Source organism: Lactuca virosa, chromosome 3, assembly GCF_052849685.1.
Source record: "Lactuca virosa cultivar CGN04683 chromosome 3, Lactuca_virosa_CGN04683_v6, whole genome shotgun sequence".
Classification (NCBI taxonomy): Eukaryota; Viridiplantae; Streptophyta; class Magnoliopsida; order Asterales; family Asteraceae; genus Lactuca; species Lactuca virosa.
In genome coordinates this window covers 95630264-95649078 of record NC_136428.1, presented here as the reverse complement: position 1 = coordinate 95649078, position 18815 = coordinate 95630264, and the positions used below count along the sequence as shown (strand labels likewise).

The 18815-nt window shown below is 42.9% G+C and overlaps 1 long non-coding RNA gene across 1 annotated transcript; it reads left to right on the top strand.

Annotated features, from left to right (window-relative positions):
- Positions 1–10254: 10254 nt before the first annotated feature.
- Positions 10255–11598, top strand: LOC145162495 (uncharacterized). Its single transcript, XR_013739142.1, has 3 exons — positions 10255–10357; positions 11052–11102; positions 11474–11598. It is a non-coding gene; the product is annotated as an uncharacterized LOC145162495 (long non-coding RNA).
- The last annotated feature ends 7217 nt before the right edge of the window (positions 11599–18815 follow it).

Below are 18815 nucleotides of genomic sequence, written 5' to 3'. Positions count from 1 at the left end.
ATTCAAAGTACATTGCTTTGGACATGCTTCTTGCATTAAGTTTTCTAATCTTACACAGATAACTTCCACCTATGGAGACAACTCCATATTCTCATTTTGACTATCACTTCTGAATAAGAGATGCCTCTTTTCAGAATATGTCAATATGGTCCTTCCAAAATTAGCACTATACTTCCAACTGTCCCTGAGCAACCAATCTTTGGTAAACCTCAGATTGTCCTCGACAATTGCTTAATCATTTTAGTCATATCCAATTCTAGACCTTTTCCCTTCTTAATGCCTCTGGGCATTTGGAAAAATTTAGAAATGACAAATATTATAGCACATGCAATCGATACTGTACCCAAAGCAAATGGTACACGATTCATGATGTCTCACATAAAGACATGATTCTAGACCAGTCTTTTGCTACAATATTTTTATTTGCCATGTTTTCAAAATTTGACTATGAAGAGGATTGAAAGCGTTAATTGCTATTGTTTAAGAAAAATATAGTGTACATGCTTGGAGCATGGGACAACTAGTGTTTTTAATTCAAGTATAAAGCTGATAAAACCGAAACAATGAATAATGAGTAATCAGTATGGTGATAAATAAAAGTGTTTATTTATATTCATAGGGTTTGATACCATATTTGATTCATTTATTATTGTGTTTCACTTTGCATGTTTTGACTTCCAGAATAACTAAGTCGCTCTTCCTGAATGATTAAGTTATTCAAACCATCCACAGTCGGTCATATGTTGGAAGTAGATATGAATCAAGACTGTCATGGGTTGGTTTGTAGAGGTCCAAGTTGGTGGACAAAGTGGTGCTACAACACTCATGAGTGCTCATAAGTTCTGAGTATTGGATTCAACCCGCGCTCATTTGAATCACTTCATGGATTTTATCACGAGTGATCATGAGACGATAATATCTAATATTCTTCAAACCTAGAGATATGAGTTGTTACTATGAGTTGGTTTTCAAAATTTGACTATGAGGGTTTGGAAGAACTCATTAGAGTTAGGGTTATGGGATGAGGGTGACGGGTTATATGCATCCGTCCAAACTCAAACTTGTGACCATATTAACGCTTTCAGTCGCTCCTTCTCTTTTCCTTTCAATTTAAGTCTAGATTTAACCAAATAGCCCCTCCTCTACAAAATATTTTCGGCTTAATTCCATATATTACCATTCAGCCCTCAGCATTCCAAAATCCCCTCAATTTTAGTCCAATATTTACCAAACACCCCCTGACTTCTAAAAATCTTTACAAAACAAATCCTGGAATTACACTTTAACCCCCGAAAATCCAAATTATATCATTTGGCTTCCCGAAACCAACACCCCGCTAAATATTATTGATTTAGAGCTACTATAAAATAATATAAAATATAAATTTACATCGTGGGGGGGTTCAGGGTTTATTATTTAATCACTCAATTTCAAACGGAATGTTACACATAGACATGTTGGGATTTAAGCCTCTTGTAGAAAGTGTGGTCGCATGTGACGACGACGAGAGTGGTCAAGAGGTCGACAATGGTGGTGGTTAACCACCTTAAATCCCGATTTCTCCTTAAACGAACGATTCCTAAAGGTGATTCCAAAAACCATTAGTTAAAGTTTTAACTTGTTTTTGTTCATGAAATCGGATTTACAAATCTAGGTTTTCTATTTATTTGTAATTAAAGATATCTGGTTCATATAAGTTTCTGCGATTTGGATACTCCACACCATCTTTAAACAAATCCATCATCTGCAATTTTCTGATGAAGAGCTTATGTAACAGTGCTCCACATATACGAGCTCCAAGAGCAATAACAATTTCAGGTTTGACTCACCATATTTGTAGGTTATTTAGATTTCACGAATCCCAATTTTGAACCACATTTGCAGGTTATTGGGTGTTTAAAGGAGTATTATAAGTTAATAGGTGTAGGGTTGGAGTTTTTATTGTTTTGAGATATAAGGTTTTCGTGGCTACAAGTTCATTGAAGATGAAGGTTGAAGCCCCAAATATGGGGTTTGATTAACAAATTGATGGTTATGGTTCATGGTGGTGGTTGATGATGGTTAACGGTTATGATTTTGAAACTGACGATGCAACCATGTGTTTCATGTGTTTACTGGACAACCACATCAACTTCAATTGATTACATGGCGTAGTTGGCCTGCTATTTCGGGTTAGAAACGAAATAAGCAGATCGATATCCATTTTATGCCCTTATAAAACCAGAAAATAAGTTTAGGGACTAATAAGACCAATTACGAAAAATTTATAAGGCTATAATAGTTTTTCCCCTATCTTTAAAAATGACATATATAGTCTCTACATCAAACATTAATATATTTCTCGAGAACAATTTGCCGCTAAATGATTTATTGATTTACTTACCTTACTGCGATGTAGTTGCTAATGATTATTAAATTTATAATTTTTAATTATCTAGTCCGCGACATGTAGGATCCCTAAAGGTAACTAATCTTTTGCATATATAGTCATCACACAATGTCATCGTTTCATAATACAACTACAAGTATCACTATGTTAACGCAAAAATGGTGGTAAACTGGTAATATAAATATATGTTATCGCTAAACAATAGTTATAGCCGGCCCGGCCTGATGGTCTCTAATCATGTGTTTGGGCCTGATGGGGGATCTGTTAGCCCAGTTATGTACTTTACAATTATCATGGTTGGATATTTTACACATAATTTTGATGTTAATTAGTAGGCATTTCATTTGTGTAAGACATGAGACATTTTATGTAAATATGTACTGTATTACACGTTACGTTTATGCACTTGAGCATTTAGCTCCAGAAAACAAAATCACTGCCAGTACCACTTTTTATTTATTTGTATATAATTGTTTTGTCTAAATATAAATAAACTCATGTGACTAGCTATTTGATTTCCATGTAGTTTGTTCCAGTACATCAGCCACACCCCACTTAGGGAACTGGGGAAGTATCAATACAACCCGCCCATGGTTTTATTCTCACAGCCCGAGGTTTTAGATTTGAAATGGTGTGATTGTGATACATTGGCTGGATCTACATAAATATCTTATCAAATTCTCGTCGAATTGTACAGCATGCCCATACCCCAGGATATCAGGGTATCATTATCACGTATTTTTAATTGCTTTTCTCTTCTCTTCGATTGCCATTTATTTATTCTCTTTCTAAAATATAGAGTGGGTTACAAGTCCAAGTGCATGAATGGTTGTGCCACTAGAAATAGGAAACGGGAAACCCAACGTCGCAAACGACTCTTTGAGAAGAAGCTATATTAGCCGTATGAATACCATAGAAGATAAGGTCATGCCTGGTGTAAATTATTGTTCAATTTTGTGATACTAATCTGTTTTCAACTAAGTTTTTCCAAAAAAAAAATCATGAAGCAAATTAACTCAAAATTTTATTTTTATCATGACATTGTATAACAATAAAAAAATCAAATCTTAATATATATATATATATATATATATATATATATATATATATATATATATATATATATATATATATATATATATATATATATATAAAGATCATCAACAACATGTGGTTTTCCTACGGAAATTAGCTACAGAAAATTTCCGTAGCTAATTAGCTACGGTTCAGCTACAGAATGAAACGCCCTAATATAGTAACAGAATAGCTACGGATGCCAATCCGTAGCTATTCCGTAGCTAATTAGCTACGGGATGGCTACAGAGTAGCTACGGAATGACTACAGAATAGCTACGGATGCCAATCTGTAGCCATTCTGTAGCTAATTAGCTACGGAATAATTACGAGCTAGCGACGGAAGAAAATAGCTACAGAATAGCTACGAAATAGCACCGGATTTATAATTTTCATTATTATTATTATTACTCCCATTAATATTATTTTTCATTATTCGACTCTTTTTTTTTGTATAATTTTTCTTACATATTTAAGACACGAACAATAAAAAATCATACTAATAATACTATTAATAATAATATTTATAAACATCATAATAATATATAATAATTGTAACAAATGTGTTTAACACACAAACAAACGATTAAACGAAAAAAAAACTACGTTCAACACATCAATAAGGTTAAATAATTTATGTTTAATTTATAAATAATGAAAAAATGATTATAATAAAGGGAAATATGTATATTTGTATGTGTATGTATGTATGTGTATGTATGTATGTGTATGTAACCGTATGTGGGTGTGTATGTAAATGTATGTGCGTATGTGTATGTGTTTATGTATATGTATGTGTATGTGTATTTGAATGTGTATGTGTATGTTTATGTGTACGTGTATCTGTATGTATGTGTATGTGTATGTGTATGCATGTGTGTGTATTTGAATGTGTATGTAAGTACATATGTGTATGTGTGTGTATTTGAATGTGTATGTGTATGTTTATGTTTATCTATGTGTGTATGTGTCTACATGTATGCGTATCAAAAATCGCAAATATTAATAAGTATTACAATATTAAACCATTAAACGAGTAAGAGAACCCGTATGTGCACACAAATTTATGAACGATATTAATAACTATAAGTTAGTGAATGACGACACATAGTTTATATGACTAAGTCCAGTCCGATGTCATTGGCCGCGTACCAATAACATCAGAATGGGGGGACTTGATGATATATGGTCCATTAGCATGGCCTAGACTGCTCTAGCGCGTCAGCCTGGCCTGGCGCGCTCCTGCCGGCTCTACCTGGCGTTCCCTTGTCAGCCTTGTTGGGGACTCCCTTGCCAGTCCTGTTGGGGACTCTCCTGCCGGCCCGACTTGGCGCCCCCTTGCTTGCCTCTCCTAGTGCCCGCCCGCCAGCCTTGCCTGGGGCGCGCCCGCCAGCCCCACCCGACGCCTTCGGGCGGCCTTGCCCAGCTCCTTGCTAGTTGGGCCTGAATTGGGTTGGCCCAAGGCCTGACCTAATTCCCGTTAACCTAGTTGTCCCCTATAAATAGAATAGTGTCTCCTCCATGAAGGAGGACCTTTCCCTTGGACTCTTCCCCAAGTGGCTTAGCCACCACTACACCTCTCCCCATGGCTCAGCCACCACACTATACTCCGGCTGGGTGGCTCAGCCGCCACCCGCCGCCATCAGCCACCATACACCACTACAAGCACCAAGATGGTTCTCTGTAGCCTAAGAGAACCATCTCAGATCTACCAGATGATCTAACTTGACCGTCAGAGTCCGCTCCCGGGGCACAGTCCCTGGGGCGGCTCTAACGGCCTTGTCTGTTGTAACTTCGCAGATATATCTCCGGCATAGAAGCACTCATTCAGAGCAGGTGGTCGGAGCCGAAGTCGCATCATTTGGTGCCATCTCAGACTTGAACGAGCAGCCACCATTTCGCTTGGTTTCAGGCTCGTTCTTCCTAGATCTGTTCAGTTCTGTTGAGTTCCACATCATGTTTTCTCAGATATGTTCATTCTTATCCCTCATTTGATCAGATCCGTTTGGTTCTTGCCAAAATCTTTTCAGATTTGTTTTGCCATTGTTTAGATATCAAGATCTACTTCATTTTCAGTTCAAATTTCTTGAGATATTTTCGTTTTTTAGCTAAGATCTGCAGATCTGAAAGTTTTGTTCACTTAATCATCTCTCAAGTTTAAAAACACCAATTCAGACCTGTTTTTACTTATATTTTAGTGGAGACAAGAGGTTCTTTCGAGCATTTCTCCATCTTTGTTTATATTTTGGTGTTTTATCTAAGCAACTTGAGAGGAGAAGAAATTTTTCGTGATTTTTTACTTTATTTTCAGTTTTTGTTACAAAGAAATCACCTTTATGATTTTCTTTGTAAAGCTTTTCTGGAGTTGCTAATTAGTGTTTTCTCTAAAAGCTTAGAAATAGAAAATGAAATTTTTTCCAGATCTCTTCCTTGTTCATATCTTCATAGCTTGTTGAGCAAGCTGAAAAGAAAATGAAGTTTCATGAACAACACTCCACATCAAATCCGTTTTCTATTTATGATATGGGGTTTTCTCAGCAAATTTAGAAGAAAGGATTCTTTTATGAGTTTTACTCCAACTTTTGTTCACATTATCAAAAAACCCTTCCTAGGTTATGTATTTTCATGCATATTTTTACTGCTGTAACAGTTATTTGTATACATAGCTTTGTGGCATGTACATTCCTCAGAACTCTTTTAGTTGAGTTTTGTTGATTACAGTCCATCTGTTGTATGGTATATCTCACAAACTCTTCAAAAAAAAAAAATCGTGGATCCTTTTCTTCAAAACACAAGAGATAGCATTTTTACCTTAAAAATTTACTCTATCATCTCCAAAATTTACTGCCCAGTAAAAAAAAAAAAAAAAAAGAGAGACAGAGAGGAGATATTACCAAGAAAATCCTTTTTGCTGAGTATTTTTGTATGTTTTTCATACATGTTTTATTTATTTTTAACCCATGTCAAAATTACCCTACATTTTAGTTACCGTTACAGAAATTGTTTAAGAAAAAGAAAAGAGACAGAAAGTGACTTGTACAAAAACAAAAGCAACAATAGCAGCATACGCACAGATGAAAATCTTTACAGCGTATAGAAAATGAGCTGTCACTCCGAAGTTTGTATAAGCCTACAAACGAAAAAAAGAAAAAAAGGGTATGGGTGTATACAGTGTACACCATTCAAAAACTCGTGCAGGACCCACCTGGTCCAATCCCACACACAAAAGCTGCACAAAAGTCAAAGGACCACAAGTCGGCCCCACAGTGTCTATATCCTCCGATCAGAGGAGTCAATCGTCGCCGGGAACCGACCCCAAATGATATTCCATCTCGCCGGACCAAGGAGGAACCAAAGGACCTCCGAGCAACCTCACCGGCCATCTGAACTCGACCATCAGAGGTCGCTTCGAGCTCTGAGGAATCAGCCGTGGAAGCAACCTTCGCTCCATCAGCAACAATAGTCGGAATATGTTCTCTCATTCACCGGTCAACAACCTCCGGCCACTGAGCATTTAAACAGCAACACGACAGCTCCATCAACGGTCTCCATCGCCGCCTCCAGCCTCCACGCTCCCTACTATCGTCACCAACAAATGAAGCCAAAGTGCCACCAACCTACAACCTCCGTGCCCAGCTAGCTGACCGCCGGCTCCGGACGAAGCAACTCCGGTAACGACCTTCATCCCCTGGCAGCGATTACCATCCCAATCAACCGCTACTCCACTAGTTGCTTCTCCCTGCGGCGGGACATCTGCTAACCCCCAATTGATCAACATTTTTTGCCCAGCGACAGGTCACACCGCCAGTCAACCAATGAGTACCACCAATATCAGTCCATTGATTCACTGCTGACGAAATCGAAACCACCCTCTAGCCAACGTAGCCAAATAGCTTCCGATCTCCAGTGTACATCGACCACCGGTAACAACTGCTCTAATATCGGCCATCACCATCACGGTTGTGCAACCTCCTATCAACAATCGCCCCGACCACCATAGGTTTCCTCTGGTGAAACAACGTCGACTTCCCCGACGAAGCGATGGGCGCAGGACCCATCTTTCTTGAACCACCGAAAATAGCAGCCAAACCCTCACCATTGCCTTCAAACAGAAGCGCTCGCTGCCAACCGGAGCCAAAGCTTTGTTTGTCAATCAAAACACCGGACGCCATCCGCCTCCCTCCAACGGTGATTTTTGCTCAACAACAGCTAGCCGGCGGAAGCTTCATCCCAACCTCCTTCTGCAAGAAACAGATCAGACGGGAAACAAACATGAAGAAGAAGAAGCGTATCCAGCTGCTCTGATCCCCGCCGTCTGTCAAATCCGTTGCAAACCACCATCACAGCCGACTGCCTGTAGTCACCGACTCATCTGAGTAGCGCCACCGGCAAGATCACTACTCTGGCCTCTTTTACAAGCAGTAAACTCCAGCGAGGAATCAAGCAAAGAAGAAAAATCATCCCGGACATTGCACTTGTCGGTGTCTCCCCTTTGGTACCCTCACAAAATAGAGATGAGAACGAGAGGCGTTGGGGGATTCTTCCCTCAAAACTGATAGAAAGCACAAGTGGGCCCATGTTTTACTCTCTAATCCACGATCCAGTTAACAAGAAGAAAAATTAACAATTGGGCCGTAAATTCCTTAGGCCCTCATTCCTGCAAACGGGCTATTGCTATTTTTATCTTATTTTGGGTTTCTATGTTGGACCATCTAGGCTACCTCAATAATAAAAGGGGTTACTCTTGCGAACAATAACCAACCATTTACACTCGCACACCGTGAGCCCAGCAAAAAAAAAAAGAGAAAAAAAAGAAAAAGAAAAAGAGAAAAGAAAGAAAGAGAAGAAAATGTGAGATGGGCTAATTATTAGCGGGCTCCAACAATAATAGTGATCTTGGGCTTTGGCAAGTTTGGACTTCATAAGTCGATATTTAATGGGCCAATTTTACAAAGACTAAAATCAAATGTCTAATGTTCGCGCACCGCAAGCCACGCTCAACAGAATGAGCTTTCAGAATACGTGTTGCGGCCCGGATCACTCGACATTTTCAAAAGGGAGGGAGAATAGTAGTACACTACTATTACTCCATGAAACATTTTAGAATACGACCGCGATAGAAAGGCTCAAGGTCTACTTTCTCTCATCTCTCAAGTAAATTAATATCATTTATGCATTATCCTCATTTAGTAAAACTAAAATATTTACTAAAGCTTTGTTATGACAATCGTGGCATGCTTTTACCTTCAGTGAGTTAAGGTATTTATGCAAAAATAATAATCTACTACATAATAGATAATCTTTTCACTACAACATCTTATGCAAAGATGCCACGTTTTGATAACTGAATGTACAAGCAATTTTCGATATAATCAAACCATCTTTCCATCATTAGTTCGCAAGTACTAATTGCATGCCACTCAAGCATCTTATACAACACATGATTAGTTTGTCTATACAAGTTTAAACAAAGACATGTAGTGAATAATTTCCCAAATTGCATGTACATAAGCCACTTTAGATGCCATTATCAAACATTTATTTTACTGCCATTCACATAGTATGGAGCTAGATAACTTACTATTATTGTTTACAATGGCATGTATAAACGAGTGAGGCTCGAGCGTGCGAGCACAAGCCAATATCATCTTTCACTCTTCCTAAAAAAGGGGGAGGGGGAGTGGAAGGAGTGGCAACACTATGCAGAATTGTTATTTCTATTTCAAGTAAAGAGTTGAACTACATAACGAGTTGACGTTATATACGATTGTGCATCCCTGGTAAAGATTGGTGTTATGAATGAAGAAGAAACTCCATGGCCTAACACCAAACGTCAACCATGTTGCCTAGCTATCAGCAACCGTAGTGGCCGGCCCCAGGCAGTCTCGCGGCCCAGCTCTTAGTAGTCGCGTTGTTGGGATCCCAACAGTTATGATATCCAGCTCTTCTTAGTAATAATGCGGCCCAGATCCCAATAGTCATGCTTCCTAACTCTCATCAGCTAATGATGCGACAAAGCATCATATACCATTACACTTTATCCCGGAATGATCACCCGAGACACACACATAGATTGCTGGCCATTGCGCCCAATCCTACAAGGTTCAGCACCCTTGCCTTAAGTCGCTTGGCTTCTCAGCCCGACTTCATTATGGCGGCAGGCTCCGCCCGCAAGGTTCAACATCCTTGCCTTGAGTCGCTTGGCTTCTCTGCCCGACTCCATTCTAGCAGCAGGATCCGCCCGCAAGGTTCAACATCCTTGCCTTGAGTCGCTTGGCTTCTCATCCTGACTCCATTCTAATGGCAAGCTCTACCCGTAAGGTTCAACATCGTTGCCTTGAGTCGCTTGGCTTCTCAGCCCGACTCCATTCTAGTGGCAAGCTCCGCCCGCAAGGTTCAGCATCCTTGGCTTGAGTCGCTTGGCTTCTCAGCCCGACTCCATTCTAGTGGCAAGCTCCGCATGCAAGGTTCAACACCCTTGCCTTGAGTCGCCTTGTAACAGCCGGATTTCCAGGTATCATAAATTGAGTATTTATTTTGAGTCAAGAAGAGGGACTCGACGAGTTGACGCCTAGACTCGTCGAGTAGGATCGCGACTGCTGAATAGGATTAATGAATGGACTCGACGAGTCGGAGAGTGGACTCGACGAGTCCGCGCTGTGGACAGAAACCCTAAATCCTCGGGTCTGTGCCCTATTTAAGGGATCTTATGGCCCTCATTTGCGGCCACCTTCACCCTTGAGAGCACCAGAGAACCCGAGAGCATTGTGAGTGAGAAGAGAAGCCATTTTCATCATTTCTAGTGTGATCTTGCAAAAAAGAAGGAAGGAGGGCAAGCTAGGCAGATTGAGGAGCTCAGATCTACTACCATTTGATCAGAAGAGGCTGCTAGAGGTATAAATATATGCTCATTCTTGTGTATATGGTGATCTACTTGAATCTAGGGTTTTCTTATTCCTTCTTTAGCTTGGATTCGAAGCATATGAGGTCCCAAGGTGGAATTCTTCTTAGATCTGGACCTTAAGAGGTCCAGAGAGTCCTATCTATCCTGCTTTATGCTATTCCTTTGGAGATATGAACCTAGGTTGCCATTTTAGAAGCTATTTCACCAAAAGAAGCCCTATGAGTGTTGCATGAGTGTAAAGGTTGGACCTTTACGTGATTATTGTGTATTGGAAGGTCAGATCTATAGGTTAGAGAAGCAGATCTGACCTCAGAAGGTCTTTTGAGTGTTGCCATGGAGGGAACTCGCCGAGTCCATAAGGGGACTCGACGAGTCGGATCGTGTTGCACCACGATTCGTGATCAATGGTAACCGTCGAGAAAAAGGTTAACTCGACGAGTCGAGTGAGGCCTTAGGAGAATTCAGAGGACACGTATAGACTCGCCGAGTCACCCGAGTGCACTCGACGAGTCTGGTCAAAGTTGGACCGTTGACTGCGGTTGACTTTTAGGGTTTGCTCAACTTTTGGACAGTGGACCATTGGAGGGGTGAAATGGTCTTTTCCCCTTCTGAGAGGATATATGGAGAGATTGGTCTAGCATTTGAGAGCCGTATTAATTAGAGATAATTACTTTATGTGATTAGGCGGAGGCTAGATCAGATATTCAAGTTCGAGACTTTTCGAGATCACCCGAGGTGAGTCTTCTCGCTATACACTACCTAGAGTGGTGTCTATGTGCAGACCGGAGGGTCTTATGTGTTATGTGTATGTTTGAGTTTATGTGTATTGCGATATATGTATGCTATGTGTTATATAGACCGGACCGGAGGGTCCAACGATTTAGACCGGACCGGAGGGTCCAACGATTTAGACCGGACGAGAGGGTCCAACGAGCTAGACCGGACTGGAGGGTCCAACGAGCTACGGGACTGGAGGGTCCCGCTGAGACACATTGACCGGAGGGTCATACCGAGTTATAGCCTCAAGTGGCTTATGTGTTGTATGTGGTATTTTGGGGGAACTCACTAAGCATTTATGCTTACCGTTTATGTGATATGTGTTTCAGGTACCCGCGAGGATCGCGGGAAGGCGCCGACATGATTTGTACACACTGGCAGGAGATTATGTATTGAGATTCTGGGATATGTTTTATTATGATAACATTTGATACATGAGATTTGAGAATATTATATGAGTTTTATTATGTTGAAAAATGAAAAATTGTTTTTAAATTTTACGTCGTTACAAGTTGGTATCAGAGCCTTGGTTTGAGATATTCGGATGTACCTCCGGGCGTATCTGAACTCAAACTGAGGATTTGAGGAAATTTTTCATAAAAGAAACAATTTTTCTAAAAGAGAAAAGATTTTTGAGAAAAGCAGAACGGAGCAGTGTGTACGATCAGCCAGCGCCCGAACGGTGATTTCCCAAAATACCCTTACGTTATGTGTTATGATATATTATGTGATATGTTGTGCATACTAGAGTAGGCTAGGTATTCATATCTAGGACTAGAGTGGCATGATTTGTGATGCCTTAGCCTAGGAGGTTACTGCTACTATGAGATACTTCGAGAGTGAGTAGGTAGTAGCGAGGAGCTTATGAGTGGTCTCTTGGAGGGTAGCCTGAGTTTAGTGAGATATAGAGTACTTGTGATCTGGAATCCTATGAGGAGGACTTGGGGTGAATACCGATGCGTTGTGGAAGGTAGTATAGGGCCCGTACTACTGGAAACACCGGATCGGTGAGCAGTCCAAGTAAGAATCCTTAGGGTACTAAAGAACAAGTAGGGTTGAGTATCGAGTGCGAGTATACTCGAGCGAGTCTCTGACTTCTTATGTGTTGTATTTCAGAGACATCATGGTTGGGACGCGCCACAACCCAGGAGGCAGTGGTACCAGTGGTGCCAGTGATGAGGAGATCCGCATGTTGATTCATGAGGAGGTGGCCGCAGCCATACGAGCTGAGATTCCTGAGATGTTTGGGTCTATCAAGACCACTTTGATCGAGACGTTTGACGAGTGGTATGCTTCTCTTACCGAGGCTGCTGTTGCTGCAGCCACCACAGCCGTCGCCGCTGCCAGGCCACAGGGGGGTGACTCGTTGCTGTACCGAGAGTTCAGCAACACGAAGCCACCAGAGTTTGATGGGATTCAGGATCCGATAGCCGCGATGAGGTGGATCTCTGACATTGAGGGATGCTTCTACACCTGTTCTTGTCCGGAGCATCTGATGGTACGGTTCGCTCTGAACCAGCTTCGCTTGGGATCGAAGGACTGGTGGAAGTTTGTTACGACAGACTTCACTCCTGCAGAGATTACATCGGTGACCTGGGAGAGGTTCACCACCATGTTCTGAGATGAGTATGTTCCCCCGGTGGAGAGGGAACGGTTGGCGCAGGAGTTCTTGTCTCTCAAACAGGGGACGGAGTCCGTGACGGTGATTACACGGATGTTTCATGAGAGGGCATTGTTTTGCCCTGAGCACGTGTCTACCGAGAAGGCACGTATGAGTCGATATCTGAGCATACTGAGGAGGGACATTCGTGAGTTCGTGGCGAACTCGACGTACCGGACATTTGCCGAGCTTCAGGCAAATGTCCGGAAGAGGGAGATTGAGCTGGAGACTCAGGCCAGGGAGGAGGCCGAGTCTCAGAGGAGGGATAGGCGGCCGGTGCAGTCTCAACCGGCAGCCAAGCGGGCAAAGCTCGCTGATTCGAGGTCTGGAGGCCAAAAGGACCGCACTTGTGGAAAGTGCGGCAAGACTCATGACGGGACGTGCAGAGCGGGCGTGTGCTACAAGTGTGGGAAGGAGGGGCATATCGCGAGGGATTGCCCCAAGGGATTTTCGGTTTGCTTTCACTGCAACTAGACGGGCCATCGGAAGGCCGAGTGCCCACAGCTACTCCAGGGATCAGCATAGGGATCTGCACCTATTGCTAGAGCTACCGAGGCCCGGCCAACGAAGGCCGAGGCACCGAAGGCTCGTGGGAGAGCCTTCCAGTTGACAGCGGAGGAGGTCCGCACAGCGCCCGATGTCATGGCTGGTATGTATTCTTTCATTTATTTATGCTGAGTTGAGATATTATGCTTATATTATGATATGCGTAGGTACTTTTCTTGTGAGTTCTGTACCTGATTTGGTGTTATTTGACTCGGGTGCGAGTCGATCATTTGTGTCGTTAGCGTTTAGTCAGCACATCAGTATTCGACGAGAGGCGTTGAGTCGACCTCTACGAGTTTCCATAGCTGATGAGCGAGTGGTGTATGCTACTGACGTGATTCGAGGATGTGTACTCGAGATCTTCGGTGTTGAGTTCCCGATAGATCTGGTCCCTATTGCAATGGGGGACGTTTGCGTTATAGTGGGCATGGATTGGTTGAGCCGATTTGGGGCGGTTATAGACTGCGAGCGGCAGATGGTGACGATACGAGACCCTAGTGGGGGAGTGCTGACTGTATATGGCGAGAATACCCGATGTGGGTCAGCATTTTGTTCGGCTGCCAGAGCGAGAAAGAGTTTACAGCAAGGCTGCAGCGGGTTTGTAGCTTATGTGATGGATACAAGAGTGGCCGAAGAGAGGCCGAGTTCGGTTGATGATGTTCCGATAGTATGTGAGTTCCCGGATGTTTTTCCCGAGGAGCTACCGGGTGTGCCTCCCGAGAGGCAGGTGGAGTTCCGCATCGATTTGGTACCGGGGGCAGCGCCTATCGCCAAGGCGCCTTATCGCCTTGCGCCGCCAGAGATGCAGGAGTTATCCTCGCAGCTTCAAGAGCTGCTGGGGAAGGGGTTTATTCGACCGAGTAGCTCGCCGTGGGGAGCACCGATCCTTTTTGTCAAGAAAAAGGATGGTTCACACCAGATGTGCATCGATTACCGGGATTTGAACAAGTTGACGGTCAAGAACCGTTACCCCTTACCAAGGATCGATGATCTGTTCGATCAGTTACAGGGAGCGTCTTGGTTCTCCAAGATAGATTTGAGGTCTGGATATCATCAGATGAGAGTGCGGGATGAGGATATCCAGAAGACGGCGTTCAGGACTCGTTATGGGCATTACGAGTTCGTGGTGATGCCTTTTGGGCTCACCAATGCACCAGCGGCGTTCATGGACCTCATGAACCGAGTATGCAGGCCGATGTTGGACCGATCGGTGATTGTGTTCATCGACGACATTCTAGTGTATTCGAGGACCAGAGAGCAGCATGAGGAGCACCTGAGAGAGATCCTCGGAGTATTGAGATCAGAGAGGCTATATGCCAAATTCTCAAAGTGTGATTTCTGGTTACGAGAGGTCCAGTTCTTGGGACATCTCGTTAATCAGAATGGGATATTGGTCGATCCGGCCAAGATTGAGGCTGTGATGAGTTGGGAGGTGCCGAGATCCCCCACCGAGATCAGGAGTTTTCTGGGGTTGGCCGGCTACTATCGGAGATTTATCAGAGATTTCTCCAAGATTGCCGTTCCCCTCACCAGATTGACCCGGAAGGGCGTTGCTTTTGCTTGGGGTCCAGAGCAGCAGACCTCATTTGAGACTCTTCGCCAGATATTATGCGAAGCCCCGGTGTTAGCCCTTCCTGAGGGAATGGAGGATTTTGTGGTTTACTGTGACGCATCTATATCGGGGTTGGGTGCGGTGCTTATGTAGAGAGGGCACGTGATAGCATACACATCGAGGTAGCTGAAGCCTCATGAGGCGAGGTATCCCACCCACGATTTGGAGTTGGGGGTAGTGGTTTTCGCCCTCAAGATTTGGCGCCATTATTTGTATGGGGTTCGGTGTACCATATACACGGACCACAAGAGTTTGAAGTACCTGATGGATCAGCCCAACCTGAATATGCGCCAGAGGAGATGGTTGGATGTGGTAAAGGATTACGATTGTGAGATCCTGTACCACCCGGGCAAGGATAACGTGGTAGCCGATGCTCTGAGCCGCAGGGCGGAGAGTGCCCTGATTCGAGATATATGTATGAGGTTGACGGTGATGACTCCGGTACTGAATACCATTCGAGAAGCCCAGGCAGAGACTGTGAGACCGGAGAACCGCAAGAGGGAGCGGGTGATTGGACAGGTGTCCGAGTTTGTGACAGATAGCCGAGGGCTTATGACCTTTCGTGGTCGGATTTGGGTGTCGTATACGGGCGGGGCACATAGCACTCTGATGGAGGAGGCGCATAGATCGAGATTTTTGATCCATCCTGGGGCCACTAAGATGTATTTGGACCTGAAGAGAGAGTACTGGTGGCCCTGTATGAAGAGGGATGCTGCGTGGGTAGTAGAGAGGTGCTTGACCTGTCGCCGGGTTAAGGCCGAGCACCAGCGTCCGCATGGCAAGTTGCAGTCATTAGAGGTTCCCCAGTGGAAGTGGGAGCAGATTTTTATGGATTTTATCACCAAATTGCCGAGGACCGCGAGGGGTGTTGATGCAATTTGGGTTATTGTGGACCGGCTGACGAAGAGCGCTCACTTTCTTGCTATTAGTGAGAGCTCTTCTGTAGAGAGACTGGCAGAGATGTATGTGAGAGAGGTGGTGTCGCGACATGGAGTGCCGATCTCGATTGTGTCAGACCGAGATGTACGTTTTACTTCCAGGTTCTAGAAGAAGTTTCATGATGAGTTGGGTACGAGATTGCACTTCAGTACTGCTTATCACCCACAGAAGGATGGGCAGAGTGAGCAGACGATACAGACACTCAAGGACATGCTTCAGGCATGTGTTATGGACTTCGGTGGAAGTTGGGACACATACCTACCTTTGGCTGAGTTTTCTTACAACAACAGCCACCATTCGAGTATTGGTATGCCTCCCTTTGAGCTTTTATATGGGAGGAGGTGTCGGACTCCCATTTGTTGGGGGAGAGGTAGGGCAGCGAGTGATGGGTAGCACTGAGATAGTGCTTAAGACGACTGAGCAGATACAACAGGTCAGACAGAGGTTACTGACAGCCCAGAGCCGTCAGAAGAGTTATGCGGATAGACGGCGATCCGAGCTCGAGTTCCAGGTTGGAGATTTCGTACTCCTGAAGGTATCTCCTTGGAAAGGAGTGATCCGATTCAGGAAGAGGGGCCAGTTGGGGCCCCGATACATTGGTCCATTCAGGGTGACCGCGAGGGTGGGTAAGGTAGCATACCGTCTGGAGCTACCCGAGGAGTTGAGCCAGATCCATGTTGAGGAAGTGTATAGCCGATGAGACGACGGTTGTGCCGCTAGAGGATATTCAGGTGGACGCGAGTTTGAATTACATTGAGAGGCCGATCGCGATCTTGGATCGGAAGATGAAGGTTCTGAAGAACAAGGAGGTGCCCCTGGTTCAGGTCCAGTGGCAACATCGGAGAGGGTCCGAGCTGACTTGGGAGCCGGAGACGGAGATGCGGGAGCAGCATCCAGAGTTGTTCGCAGAGCGAGACTTCGAGGGCGAAGTCTGATTCTAGTGGGGGAGAATTGTAACAGCCGGATTTCCAGGTATCATAAATTGAGTATTTATTTTGAGTCAAGAAGAGGGACTCGACGAGTTGACGCCTAGACTCGTCGAGTAGGATCGCGACTGCTGACTAGGATTAATGAATGGACTCGATGAGTCGGAGAGTGGACTCGACGAGTCCGCGCTGTGGACAGAAACCCTAAATCCTCGGGCCTGTGCCCTATTTAAGGGATCTTATGGCCCTCATTTGCGGCCACCTTCACCCTTGAGAGCACCAGAGAACCTAAGAGCATTGTGAGTGAGAAGAGAAGCCATTTTCATCATTTCTTGTGTGATCTTGCAAGAAAGAAGGAAGGAGGGCAAGCTAGGTAGATTGAGGAGCTCAGATCTACTACCATTTGATCAGAAGAGGCTGCTAGAGGTATAAATCTATGCTCATTCTCGTGTATATGGTGATCTACTTGAATCTAGGGTTTTCTTATGCCTTCTTTAGCTTGGATTCGAAGCATATGAGGTCCCAAGGTGGAATTCTTCTTAGATCTAGACCTTAAGAGGTCCAGAGAGTCCTATCTATCCTGCTTTATGCTATTCCTTTGGAGATATGAACCTAGGTTGCCATTTTAGAAGCTATTTCACCAAAAGAAGTCGTATGAGTGTTGCATGAGTGTAAAGGTTAGACCTTTACGTGATTATTGTGTATTGGAAGGTCATATCTATAGTTTAGAGAAGCAGATCTGACCTCAGAAGGTCTTTTGAGTGTTGCCATGGAGGGAACTCGCCGAGTCCATAAGGGGACTAGACGAGTCGGATCGTGTTGCACCACGATTCTGTTGGATTAATGTCTAAGTCCATAACTATATTTGGTATGTACTTGACCTGACCCGGCATGGTTCATTTGGGTTGCACTTCACCGACACAATTTATATGGATAGTCTTTTAAGAATAGTATATTTATGATTTATATTAATATATTATAAGTTCTAATATATTAATATGGAATCATATTATTTAATTAGTATTGATCAAGAATTAATTTAGAATTAATTAAGTGATCAAAAAGAACTAATTAAATATGGACTCTTATATATATGGAATGGGCCAAGTTCATTTAGGTTGGGCTAAGCTTTCATGGATGGTCCATGGAGCTTTTAACCCATGGATCCTATGTAAATGAAAGGTCATGGGTATTAGGGTTTACATGGATGTAACCCTAATCCTCCATAATATATAAAGGGGTCCTTGGCTCACAAAATTGGCACAAGTGTGTGAAAATAAGAGTGGGCCGATTTTAGTGTGCATACATATTCTCTCAAGTTCTTCCAAGGTGTTTTGGTGATTTGTGATTCCATTTGAGGCTTCCACACTATTGGGGCTAAGCTCTTAAAGCTTGAAGACATCAAGCTACATCAAAAGGTATGTCATCTAACTAGAACTTTGTAGTATAGGTGCTTCATAATATGCTAGTTAGGATGAAACCTTGGAATAGTTAATATTTGCATGTATAATAGAGAAAAAATAGATCCAAGGTTTATAGGGTTGCATGTACACCATAGGAGTGTTAGAATGCTCAAAACCCAACAGTGGTATCAGAGCCATGGGTTGTTTTCTGTTATATTGATGCAAATGTTTTATTTTCAAGTTGGAAAAAAAAGGAAAAAAAAACATGACGTTTGTCAAATTTTAAGATAATTACTTGTTTTATGAAAAACGAATTATTTGTAAAATTTGAATCATTTGTTATATGAGTTGAATTAGGTCAAATTTAGTAAAAGATAAAATGATATGATTATTTTATTAGTTTTAAAAGTTTGATCTAAATGTTTTAAGGAGTTACATATTTTGTCATAAAATTTTGGAGCTCAAAAGTTTTTTTTTAAAGTTGTGATCTTAAGGGTTTTTGAAACTTCCATAAGTTATGGATATGAAAGTTTTTTTTTTTAAAAAAAAATTGATTCAAAGTTTTATGGAGTTACAAAATTTGGT